Source organism: Vidua chalybeata, chromosome 1 (assembly GCF_026979565.1).
Source record: "Vidua chalybeata isolate OUT-0048 chromosome 1, bVidCha1 merged haplotype, whole genome shotgun sequence".
In the NCBI taxonomy this organism is placed as follows: Eukaryota; Metazoa; Chordata; class Aves; order Passeriformes; family Viduidae; genus Vidua; species Vidua chalybeata.
The window spans coordinates 86,919,057-86,932,075 of record NC_071530.1 but is presented as its reverse complement, the minus strand read 5'-3'; the positions used below and the strand labels follow the sequence as shown (position 1 = coordinate 86,932,075).

The window sequence follows — 13,019 nt, the reverse complement described above, 5'->3', positions numbered from 1 at the left end:
AGTGTGATTCCCACTCCTCACAGAGGGCACAGGCACCCACACTTCTGTGTGGTTCAGCCCTCTGGAGCAGTGGTTTAGGCGGTGATACCAATTTCTTGTCCCTTCTCCCTTCTCTCCTGTCCTGCAGAGGATGAGGGATGCAGGTTGCAGAGTGACTAAGCTGCACTCCCCAGCACACAGGGGCTTCTGCCGGCCGGGGGTGAGAAGGGAGGACATTGCCACTAGGTCAGTGTGCTGCACTGAGTCAGTCCCTGATGGAAACTCAGCTCAATTCCAGCATGCACACAGCTGGACAGCTGCCACAGGAACCCTGCAGCTCCCTGCCTGGCACTGCCCCAGTACACACAATGGAGGCATTCTGGGGAGGATGACACCATGGAAAGTTTGGAACCTTCTGCCAGCTGGATTTGGTGTTTCTTTAGAACACCCATGACAGCCACAGTTGTAACTGCACACCATGTGTGGGAATAGGGAAGCCTGGCCTGGCCTGCCCTGCCACAGTGTTGAAAGTATTTTCTCATTTTTCTGGGTATTGTTTGTTTGTCAGCTGGTGGATGTGTTCCACCTGTAGTTATGTCTTTCATCTCAGTGCCTCTTCTACTCCTTGCTTTTCCCCTGCTAGCAGAGTAGAAAGAAATGTGTTTGCCTTTTGTAACATTTATTATCAAATTCAAACAGAAAACACTGAACTGTAGCACTGCCTGAGTAACCTGGTGTGATACACCCACACAGGAGGAGAGGTAAAGAGAACAGCTTTTGTGAATGACATTCAGGTTCAGCTTGCAGGTTTGCAACTCTTCTGAAAAACTGAAATGACTCCTGCAGCAAAGACAGTGAGCAAAGTTTCATCACCCATTACTTTACAGGGAAGCCAGGTGGCTCAGCAGAATTTGATGGAGTTGCTCTGGAGGAACACAAGGGAAATGTGTGTCTGACATCGGCTCCCAAACATTTGCCCCTCTTCTCTGCTCAGCCCATGATCTGGAAAGCACACCTGCACACACCCACACATGCTCTGTTTTTGTCTCCTTTTCTGTATCACTCTCCATTTCAAACCTTTTTTGATTGCCATGGCTTCAAAATAGTCCCAACCTCCTTCTGCAAATAAAGCAGAGATTGTGGCTTTGCATTTCTGTGCCAAATGCTGAGGGCCAATGGCATTCCAAACACTCATAAAGTTGAAATAGTAGGTGTGTACAAGTACACACTGCAAAATCTCCTGGAAGAGGAGGCAGTGCAGTCCTGCAGGATGTGGGTCTGGATCTCCTCCTCTTCCTCTCTCCCTCCCTCAGCCCCTGACTCTTTCTCCTTCCCTCCCAGTCCCCTTAGAGCAGGAGGACTGACACTGGTGGCTTTTGCCAATTCACATGCTGTCCTAATGAGATACCCTAATCCCAGCCTGATTCCATCCTACTCCATCTATACCACATAACCTACAGACCCCCTGTGGGTCCATACAGGTCAGAGCTTTTCACAGCACAGTGATGGTGAGGAAAACATAGCAATGGCATTGTATAGAAAATCTCACTTTGCTCTTCTGCTGCTGGCTCCACCAGCAGTTTCTTTCTCTTTAGAGAGCAGAATCAAGGGAGAAAAGTATCAAAAGTGCAGTGGGGCCAGACAGGAGCCTGTGCTTGAGGTGAGAGCACCCAGCGATTGGCACAGCCTGGTACCAAGTGCATGAAGATCAGCAATGCTGCCACAGTGTCACTGTGCCAGGAGCAGGATGCATGAGGGTTCAGGACACGGCTTGTACTGCCACGAAAGCCACTCTGCCTTTAAAAAGGTAGACAACTTTGAAGAATGTCCTCTCACAGCTAACTGGCTTTGCAGGCCAGTGTGAAGAGGGGAAAAAAAAGCCCTCCTCATTTTCCTGCTGCCACAGGCACCAATCACTCACCCCATCACTCCCACTGGGATGCTGTGTCAACCCTCTGTCGGATTTACAGGATTGCTCTGGCAGATCTTGCCTTGCTCCCTTCTTTTGCCTGCAGGGAGGAGGCACGTACCCACAAGTGGCCTGCCTTGCCTAGCTTGGCCACATTCAAGGAGCACCACATGATTGCCATGCCTCTTTGGTGAGGCTTAATTTACAGGGACAATCTCTTTTCTGACTACTGCAAGTTCACTCAAGGCTCTTAATGGATGTTTCCCCTGAATCATGACTACTGATAAACATTCTTCATTAAAGTACTAAATTAATCTCTGCTGAATGTATATGATGCAGCCTGAAGCCCACCTCAATCTCCATTAACTGTGTTGTTCTTGCAGCCGGGAGAAATAAGATTTATTTTAGTCAGTAAAGTGAACAAACACCACCTGTGAACCACTCGGGAAGCTGACCTGAGCTAGAAGGTGACATTTTTACTGTTCCTTTTTGATTATAATGAAGGCTAATGGTGCATGGATTATTATGTTTCCAGCAAAGCTGCCTTTTTCAGTTGAAAATGAGTTTTTTGTCAATTAAATACTCAGTGCATCAAAGACATGTAGACCATACATATGATAATTCAATTTAAAAATACTGAAAGAAGCTTTAAAGAATGGCATTGTAAATGACAGATAAGATTTTTTTTGTGGTTTGAGTGAATTGCTACTTTTGTTCTCATGCTCTATATAGTGATCATAGACTGATTCGGCCTGCAAATATAAACAGGCTCCTTTGCTTTTCAGAAAAGTCACTGGCTAAAGTAACTTATACAGTGCCACTGTTTTAAGGATAAACAGGCAAAGTCAGTTCCTTATCCTGTCAGTATGGAGCTCTGACAATCACTAATTTTCATGTTTTGAAGACAGATGGAGGAACTCTTTCAGTGAACTGCATGGGACTTTCAGAACATAAGTAGAACTCAAATGAAGACAAGAGTGGCTCTTTATTACATCTCTTTTTCACAGTAAATGCAACTTCTGGAAAGTTCAGAGCCCGTAAGAGTGAGGCCTTTTCCATGTATGTTGGAAAGCAGGTTTTTGCCAGCAAAGTCAAACAGCATGTGCCAAGGAGACAGTGCCTTCCCACTTTGTCCTTCAAGATGTACTGTGCTGGATTTCCTGCACATGGATGACAGTTAAAAATAAAGTCAAGAATTATGTACTAGACCTTGCATTCTGCTACGTCCTCTGTCCTGGGACTGTCTGAGGGTGTCACAGCCTTAACAGAGCTTAGGGACTTTAGCATTCATTAAATCAGAGAGGGCTGAGAGTATTCAGAGAAGGGGGAGGAGGAAGCAGAGAACAGATGAAATCACAAAAGGTTCAGGCATGGTTAGGATAGGATAGGATAGGATAGGATAGGATAGGATAGGATAGGATAGGATAGGATAGGATAGGATAGGATAGGATAGGATAGGATAAACCTTTAGGTTTTATGTTCGTCACTCGTTCTCCTCTCTCACTACCTGAGAACACAAGGTGAAATCAGAGCCATATGGGGAGAACTGGGATGATCCTGTTGACTCCTGCTGATCTGTGCAAGAAGTCAGAGCAGACAGAAATCATGTGCAGAGATTCAGAACCCAAAGGATGGATAAACCTCGAGGAGAGGAGAGGAGAGGAGAGGAGAGGAGAGGAGAGGAGAGGAGAGGAGAGGAGAGGAGAGGAGAGGAGAGGAGAGGAGAGGAGAGGAGAGGAGAGGAGAGGAGAGGAGAGGAGAGGAGAGGAGAGGAGAGGAGAGGAGAGGAGAGGAGAGGAGAGGAGAGGAGAGGAGAGGAGAGGAGAGGAGAGGAGAGGAGAGGAGAGGAGAGGAGAGGAGAGGAGAGGAGAGGAGAGGAGAGGAGAGGAGAGGAGAGGAGAGGAGAGGAGAGGAGAGGAGAGGAGAGGAGAGGAGAGGAGAGGAGAGGAGAGGAGAGGAGAGGAGAGGTACTTTAGGTCTGTTCAGGACTAACAAATCTTGTGAAGCAGATAAATTATAGACAGTAAGATTAATGCTGTAGTGATTATTGCTGTCAAAGGCATCTAACTCCTTCAGATTCCCTGGAAAATCCCTGCACTGCTGCAAGTTTCACTGATGGAACTGAGTATGGGCTCTGACTAGTACAGGAAGAAATAGCTCCCACCATTTTCATGCTTTATCTATGGTTTCCATAGCAGATTTGGCAACATCTCAAAGCTTCCTCAGCCTTATACCTATTATCAGTTACGTTAAGTTACAGTGCTGCATTTTAATTGCTGGTTTTTCTGAGACAGAGGGAGCTGAATCTAAATATATCTCAAACGCCAGCAGTGATATTTAGCACAGCTACTGTAATCAAGCATTCAGCCACCGCCAACAAATAAAACTTCTCACTTGAGCAAATAGATTCTCTGAAAAGCACCTGAATGTTAGACAAAATTTCTTTTTCTGTTATTGTAATATCATTAGGAGGCCTCAGCTTTCTTGATTGGCAGGGTGTGCATGTAAACTGCCAAGAAATTACCCATTTTCGATCACAGCTCTTTTCCTTTTCTGAATGCAGACACTGACAGCTCTAACAAAGATGCTCAGCTAGGAAGCTTTTTCTCCAGTAAGAGAAATGAAATATTGCCGAGTTAAACCCACTAATTACAGTTTCTAATAACGATACCTCCTGGGGGGAAAAAATTAAACTATACTTAACTGCTGGGTTTTTTCTTTAAGCTAGAGGTTTGACTACAGTCTGATGGCTAACTACTTGTAAAACTCTACTCAGCTGGTACAGTCTAGCTGGCAGATTCTGGAGCAAAAAACTACACCTCTCCTACAGTATAGGCATATTTTTCTGTCAAACCATTTGCTTTGTAATTCAAGTGCAAAACACAATGTATGCAATAGGAAGCAAAGTATTTGAATAAAGATCATTGAAAAAACCCTGAAGTACATCCTTCATTTTGAGTATTTTAAGAAGCTCTTGGAAGTTTTGCAAGCCCATATGGGATATTTTAGAAAGGGAAAAAACACTAGGTAAAGTGCTTAAGGCTGTAGTAAACCTTGCAATTGCAGAAATTTACACCCAGAGTTCTGTTATTCTATCCCAGTGCATGAGTTCCTGTTCTCTCCTGAAGTGTTGACACCTCCAAGGCCTTCCACTGGGACAGGAAAGTTTTTCTCACCCCTTTTCCCCTCAGAAGATGTCCAAACACGACTTGTATTCGAGAATACAGAAAGATTGAGCTCTTCTAGCAACATTTTCCAATATTATCAAGTTTTATGCTTCAGGACTGAAAGCAGTGCTGGAGACAGAGAGAGACACACACAGAGATGCAACCACTGGGCTTTTCAATGCAGTGGGAATCAGTGGGATAATAGATGGCATTGGACTATTGGTCTTTTGTGGGTTATTTTGCTAATTCATTCTGCTGACTTGGACCAAAGCTCAGGAGATCAAACAGAAAAGTATAAATGGCATTGAAAACTCAGGAGGCTACTTTCTTAATGAAAGCACTGTCTCTCATTTAAATGATAACTACACTAAGTGTGCAGGAAACACTGAGCCTGATCAGAGAACTGAAGGTGGGAATATTTATTTACATTTCTTAAAAGTACCTTTTTTTTTTTTTTTTCCCCTGGGAAATAGTAATCCAAAATGGACTACAAAAATAGAGTATTTGCCTGGTAAGGCAGTCTTCAAAAGCTGTCTTGTGATGACCCAAGGTTTAGCTCCTGCTATTCTTAACCTATTCTTATTCCTTGATCAGAGCTTTGTTTCGTGTGTCTTGCCACTGAAATCAGTCAACAGAGAATGGGGCAAAGTCTGAGTGATCAGAGACAGTCTGGAAACATATTCTAAATTATTCAGCTTTTACATCAAAATCTAAATGTGTCTATTGACACATGAGACATGTCTTTGCAGCTTCCTAAAAGATGCCAAAATGATAGGACTGGAACACGAATATTTTTAATCACCCTTATTATGTTATTTTAATAACTCAAAATACAAATCCATAATCCTCTTCTGAGTATTTCAGTATTATATTTTTAATCCATACATTTAAAACATTATATCCCAGTGTGTCCAATATAATGCATCATTAAAAAGGAAGATTTCAGTTGAGTACACTTTATTGCATGGGACAAAAAGGCATGCAATGTTTTAAACAAGTGGCAAAGTTAAGCTAAAACAAAGAAATTGTGTTGCAGCTCCTACCCAAGATGAGGCACACTCTGAAGTCAGCTGAAAAAAGTGAAAAATTTGTCCCAGTGAGAAACAAAAAGTTCAGTGCTAATCAGAGGCATGCTCTCTGCTTAAAACGTAAGGATATTTATTATAGCTCTATTTCTATGGAAAGCTCATACCTACAACAGCTGAAGTACAGATGCAAAACAGCTGAGTTTCAAAATGACAGATCATGAGATAATTGCAAACTGTTTAGTGTTTAATTCAGTGATCCTAGTCAAATTTGCAGAAAAAAAACCAAAAAATAGCAATGCCAGTGGCATTGCAAGTATACAGTAACTTTTACTACCTGATTCAGAACTTTCAATCTGCATTCAAGATCAGCCAGAAATCTGACATCTCCTCTGGATCTAGGAGAAAGTTTCAAAGGTTAATGCCAAGGATAACATTCCTGGGTCTGCTTCTTTAGATGTTCAGTGAAGTCCCACGCCTGTACCCGTCTCTCACTTTCTCTTTACATCTCTTTCACGTTGGTTTCTTCTCCTTATCTCAGACTCTGCTGAAAAGATGTGCCCCTCTGGCTGCAACACAAGACACGAGGGTTCAGAAAAGCTCCCATGTCCTGTGTTGTAGCCGGAGGTCTCACAATAGTTTAGAGCAAACCCTCGGGTATGCAGGTTCCTTTTGCAGCCAAAGCTCTTTTCCTGCACTTTTGAATTCAACCTATGTGTCAATCTGCGAAAGAAAAGTGCAGAAGAATGGAAATCAGGTGCACAGATAACACTGTGTGCTGTTGGTACTGTTAACAGAGCAAATGGAAAAAGCACCCAAGTAGCTGCCAACCTGGGGCAGAAAAGCCAAGTTCTGATCTGGAATCTACAGCTGCCATTTAGTTGACCTCAACAAAGACACACCAGCTCACAGCAGATGGAATCAGCCCTACTGAGTTTGCAGCATGATCTCCAGATCTTGATGGTTGAAAGTATTTCTTTGGCAACTTTGCCAACACCAGTTCTTTCAATAGCAGATAAAGCTAAGCGAATAATTAGCAACTAATCATGTAGAAACAAATGCTGCCTTTTGTTTCTTGTTTGCAAATTACCCTTACACAGATCACAACATTTCCAAATTTGTTATGCAGAATTATTTATGAATGCCTTCATAATTAATAATTCCAGGTCTGAAGATCACTCATAAGGAGTTGTGAACATTTGTAAATCACACTGCATTTCTAAATTATATAAGCCTTGTAAACCTTATTCCTGATGAGGTTAGTTGTCTAATTAACTAACTGACTCTGTGGATATGCAGTTCAAGAAACCACTTTTGGTTAACATTCAAACTTAAGAATTTAAAGGGTAAGCACTGCTGAGAGCAGTTTCTGCTAATAAAGCTCTGTACCAAATATCCACAGAAAACAGCCCCTTGAAATGGTTCAAAGAGTTAAATTCAAATGCACTTGTGAATCCAAGCAGATATTCACAGGACAGCATTTTTTTTTTTTTACTGTTTGCTCAACTCAAGTCATAAATTAATGCTAACGAAAATATTCAGAGCTGTTGTTGAATTTCTTATGAGTATAGTATTTACTTCTATGTGTACTTTTCCCTGTGGACTTACATTTTGCTCCCAACTGAAATGGTTTGAAAAGCAGAGCTTGAAAATCCCTTAATATACTTATGAATACATCTCTCTCTACATATATATCTATACATATATGTGTGTGTCAATCCAGCACAATATATTGCAATGCATTATAATAAAGATTAGCACTTTGAAGCCAGGTGCACAAGACAACACTATTGCTATCTCAGTTCAAAAAATCTTTGGCAGATTTATTGGTTTTTTGTCTCTGACTCTCCACATATTACCTTTATGCTGTTGCTACTTTAACTGGTACTTTTGCTTCTCCAAACAAACTCGAAGAAGCGAAGAAGTGGGTGAGGAAATGAAGTGTACTTGGCTACTATTTTTATGAAGATGACCAACTGAATGCCTGTTCAGGCACTCTGTTGATAAGTACTCACATTAACAGAATTAAGCAAATTACATAAGCTGTTTGCTCTAAAATGTCAAACTTCTGTTCAAAAGATTTTAATTTTTTTAAGCTTCCTTATCTACTTCAAATAAAAGTCACAGCTATCAGTTTGTTCATTTCCAAATTTATCTTGGATGGAATAAAGCACAGTTCAACTGGTCAGACCTCAGATTAGGCAAAGGACAAAACTATGAATTAAAAGGTCTTTCCCTACAAGAGCGTCAAAAGGAATGCCATCAGTATTTTTGACAGTAACATGGCTCTTAAGGTTGCCTAATGATGAGTGCAACAACAGTTTTTAGCTATTAGTCTGCAACTTGAAGAATCCCCAGATCTTTTTATGCATGTATTCTAAGATTTTTGCTACAAATCATATAGTTTATCTAGAAATTAGTTATTTCCAGCCACCTGCCTTTCATATCTCGGCTGCATAATAAAAAAAATACCCAACCACTTTTACATTCAGTGTGAAAAAAAGTCATGTTAACCAAGCTCCATCTGTCTTACCAATTCTCTAAACTGTGCCTATAAGGCACTAAAAGGAAATCAAAACACGGAGTACTAGAAACTTGGGACCCAAAATTAATCTGCTTTTTACAGAAAAAGTATGTTTAGATAAAACTAAATGATTCACTTTATCCCATTTCTACAGCAAGGAAATTCAAGGTTATAGCTGAAATTGCATCCTTTAAGATTTGCTGATGTCCTCTGGAAAAAGCATGAAAATATTCTGAGTTAGAGAAGATTCTGCTTAATTATTCTGCACTTCCTCCTTTTGTTTCTCCTTGTTTTTGTTCACTGAAGGTATTTCTGAGAGAAGTCTGGGCCCACCAGGCTCTATGGAAGGGTCTCATTGTTTGCTCTGTGTGACACCTCAGACAGGAAGCAGGATGTATTAGCAAGCAACCTGCTGTACACAGAGCATCCTTTTACCTGTTTTATACCACCAACAAGAATAAGTTGATTTATGGATAAATGGGAAACCTGCTCATTCCTCAAGATTCATTTCCCTAGTCTGACACTGCAATCATCTTTCACTCCATGGCTATAAACTTTGAGTCATGATGAATACTGATGGAATGGAGGCAGAGATTTGCAAATAACCTCTTGCCTGGTGTTTCACTCCCCTCTTCCGCAGTGTGAGAGGAAGTTGGAAGCTGCAGTGAATGATCATTGAAATCTGGCCTCTCAGCTAAGCTGGCCAGTGTAATGCTCACAGTGAGTCAGTCTTTCAAGAGCCATCACTGGCAGATATCATTAGCCAGACAGTCACTGCTTCTGTGGTTTGCATAAGGAGCAAGAACATAATGTGTTCATATGACCTCAGAGGTGTTCAAGGGGTTCTATCTCCAGGATGAGGAGATGCTATTCCATACCTGGTCATCAAATCAAACCCCTAAACTGGAGGTCTGAGAGGAATTCTGACTTCCACCACCATGCCCACATACAAAATTTGGTGGTGTGGCTGGACCCAAAGTGAGAAGAGAATTATTTTCCCGTTTCAGAAACACATTACAAGAATACTGAAGCCACACAATATGAATTTCAACTCAAGCCAGGGTGATTTTTCCTCATTGTCAAGCCATTAAATGTAAACTAGCACTTTTCTTTGGATCTGGATACTTTCTTCTCTGCCCAGGGAGAAATTTCTTGCCACTGTTGGAATCAATTTTTTTTCCCAGCCTCCATGCTTTGTAACAATTTTTGAGTTTCACATCTCTTCCACACCACATCTCTTCCACACCAATTCACCCTTTTTTTTTTGGAGAGGACATTTTTGCCGGGGCACACTAAAAATTTTGGTCATTTTTATAGAAAAACAGGTGTGAGTATGTGTTACAATTTACCTAACCACTGTGAATTAATTTGCTGTTTAAAGTGACACTGTGCTAATTACATATCAGCACATTAATGTAGCTACAGGCTGTAATCATTTCCCTTTGAATGAACAGTACATGCTTCCAGCAAAGTTCTTAAGAACTGTTTTGGAAGTCAAGAAAGCAATAATCAATTCTCTTATGCTGCTACTTCAATATAAAGCAAAGAACTGGCTAACTTTATTTTTAAGTAGATCAATCTCTATTTATTAGCAGTAAAACGATTTTGACAAACTCTGCCCTTTTGTGAACACAAACCCTTGTGGTACTCAATAGGTACACATGACCTCAGGCAGAATTTGGCCCTCAGTGATCTTAGGTGCTCCATTAGCCTCTTCTTCTGATCTGTATCCACAGGGGGTTTTCCCTCATTCCAGACTCCGAAGTCTATAAGCATGCAGCTTGGGACAAGGCCTCTGTGGGTAATGCAGCAGTTCTGCGTTAACATGGTCATACAGAAGCATTTATCAGTGGTGACTGTTAAACTTTAACTAGCATAATTTGAAAGAGCTAAAGAAAGGAATTTACTTTTAAATGTGGAAAGCTTTATATGATATTTTCTGAATTAAAGACCACAATTTAAAATAATCCTGTAAATTGAAAATCTATATCTGATGTGGCTGAAGAGGGACTTCTAAACCTAACTGTCTTAAATATAGATTTTAAATCAATATGAGTAGTTTTGGAACATTACTGTTCAAGGATTTTGTGCCACTGCAGTTAAAGTATTATTAATTCATGCTCTTATCTTTTTCATTTCATAAAGTGTACGAGGGGTTTTTTTCCTGCAAGTCTATTAATGTAGGAACTATAATCCATCTTTTTCTATTTCGCCTTGGTATTGTCTCTCCAGATCAAAGTTAGATTATAACACTGAGTGAATTCCATAAATTACTTTGAATTATTTTAGAGAAAAAGAAGGAAAGGAAAAAAAAAAGCAGGTTAAAGTCAGAAACACATCACATATCACACAATTTACCAAGAAGCAGTCAAGGCTGCTTGAGATAATCTGCTAAAACTCAGCCATAAAAAGTTTGTTTAATTTCTAAAGATGGCAGATGTCATAAAAAAATAGGCTGATGCAAAAATAAAGCCTCCAGAGTCTGGCAGTTCTGTTTGGATGTCAATAAAAGATAATGTAACCTGTCAAATTTGCAAGCATGTTTTATCCAACGATCATATTCTACCTTCACCACTCAAGCATTACCTTCCAAGAAACATCCGCATCTGCCTGATTATCCTAAAATAATTCTGATGAAGAGAGCAAGCTGCAAATTAAAAGTGTCTTCCTCTGACTAGTTTTTTCTATCTTCCCCCTACCCACTTTTCAATCCTTCATTTTTTACAGTTCAGCTAATTTTTTCTTGAAAGGTTAAGGAGTTAGCAATTATTTCAATGGCTCTTGCAGATTTAGGCTAAGTGTCTCATCTGGCCTTTATTTTAAGGAGCTTCCCTTCATTCTTCATACTCAATGTCTCTCGGTGAGCACTGAGATTATTCCAGAGTTGTGTAACTTGGAGCTATTCTGCCTGTTCCTAGCAGAGCATACAAACCGTGGTATGGAGATGGCCTGTTGTGCTTCACACTCCATTGAGCTGGGGTTGCACCATCAGGCAAAATTCTAAAGGCTTGTTCTTGTTTTATGCTGATTTAGACATATTCTCTCTTGAGAAATAATTTTTGTATCCCTATATCCACTATTAATTCTCCAAATGTTTTAATTTGTCTTCTATTAGCCAGCCTTCACTTTCTTGTACCATCAGTTCATACATTGTGACTTTGCAAAGTTTCAGACGTTGCTTAACTTTTTCCACTATATATGTTCAGTCCTGGAACGAGGCCCAAAAAAGGGCACAATCTTAACAAATCAAGCATTTATTTTGAGGCTTCTGCTGCCAGTCCTCATCACTGAACTGTGAAAGTTCATATCATATCCCCATGATATCTCCTCATGTTGTTATGCTTGATAGATTCAATCATCCTGGCCACTGTGTTTCTGGAGAATCTATCCAAATTCTTCATCAATCTCCAAAGAAAGCCTGAAAGTCTAAAGCTCTGTTGCTTGTTTTCCAGCTGCACAGCAAGCATGCATAAAATGTATGAATCAATTAAGATCCCAGCTATATCAGGAGCTCAGAAGGATGGAAAACTGGGTCAAGGTGAAAATGGTTCACCTTGAATCATGTTCCATGATTCTCTGGCATCAGTTTTTCCCAAATCAAGGAAGAGAGAGGGAAGCTGGCCCAGCACTTCCACTCAGCACAGAAGAAAACCCACTTTCACCACAGGACTGGCATCAGTTTGAGAGGAAGCTCTGTCTTGTCAGGCATATCCACTGGATATCCAGTGCTGGATATCCACTGGCACGTGCCAGCACATCCTGCAGTAGAGATGCTGTGGCTTGCACAGTTCAGGCTCCTTTGCCTCTCTGTCCCTGTAGGGTAAGGATGTACAAGGAGACTGTCATGGTCATTATGACCAGCCATAATTTTTTTTCCCACTTCTTATTCAGCTGTGATTTGAGTTGTCCTTTTCCCATAGAAATGAGCTTGTGTAACAGCATTCATGTCCTGCTTGTGAGCACTTAACATCATCTTTTCACTGCTTTTCAGGCACCTATTTACAAAGCAGAGTCAGGCAGTTATTAAAATGGACCTAATTAATTAAATGAAATAGCACTAAGGGAAGGCATGTGGACTGGTATAAAAGTTTCATCTAGTGGTACCCTTCACAGATACAGTGACCCTCAGGCCAGTGTCTCCATGGGCTGGAGACAGTGCCACTGAATGTTGCTTCCTGGAGAACTGAGCAGCTATTACAGGTATTTTACACCTGGAAACCCTGCCACTCCCTGGCTTATCTACAGTTATATGGAAAGGGTGGGCCAGAATTAACAGTGAAAACAAGATTTTAAAGGTGGAACTGAACAGGCATCTGCTGATGTATGTAAAAATCCTTGGCAGGTTTAGAGCTGGTGTCCAGGGGCAGCAGAAAATAGGGTTGGACACAGCGTGACTGGTGTGTCACACTGACACA

General features: G+C 41.0%; 2 long non-coding RNA genes across 3 annotated transcripts; one reads left to right on the top strand and one right to left on the bottom strand.

Annotated features, from left to right (window-relative positions):
* The first annotated feature begins 461 nt into the window (after positions 1-461).
* LOC128791985 (uncharacterized) lies at positions 462-3,094 on the top strand. Of its 2 annotated transcripts, none has more exons than XR_008432262.1 (5): positions 462-509; positions 679-740; positions 1,557-1,639; positions 2,272-2,355; positions 2,797-3,094. It is a non-coding gene; the product is annotated as an uncharacterized LOC128791985 (long non-coding RNA). The 2 variants fall into 2 exon arrangements; XR_008432261.1 differs by having other exon boundaries at positions 2,793-3,094.
* Positions 2,973-9,350, bottom strand: LOC128791998 (uncharacterized). The gene is made up of 3 exons (XR_008432267.1): positions 9,211-9,350; positions 6,418-6,478; positions 2,973-3,048 (listed from the first exon to the last, which is right to left on the bottom strand). It is a non-coding gene; the product is annotated as an uncharacterized LOC128791998 (long non-coding RNA).
* Between the last annotated feature and the right edge of the window lie 3,669 nt (positions 9,351-13,019).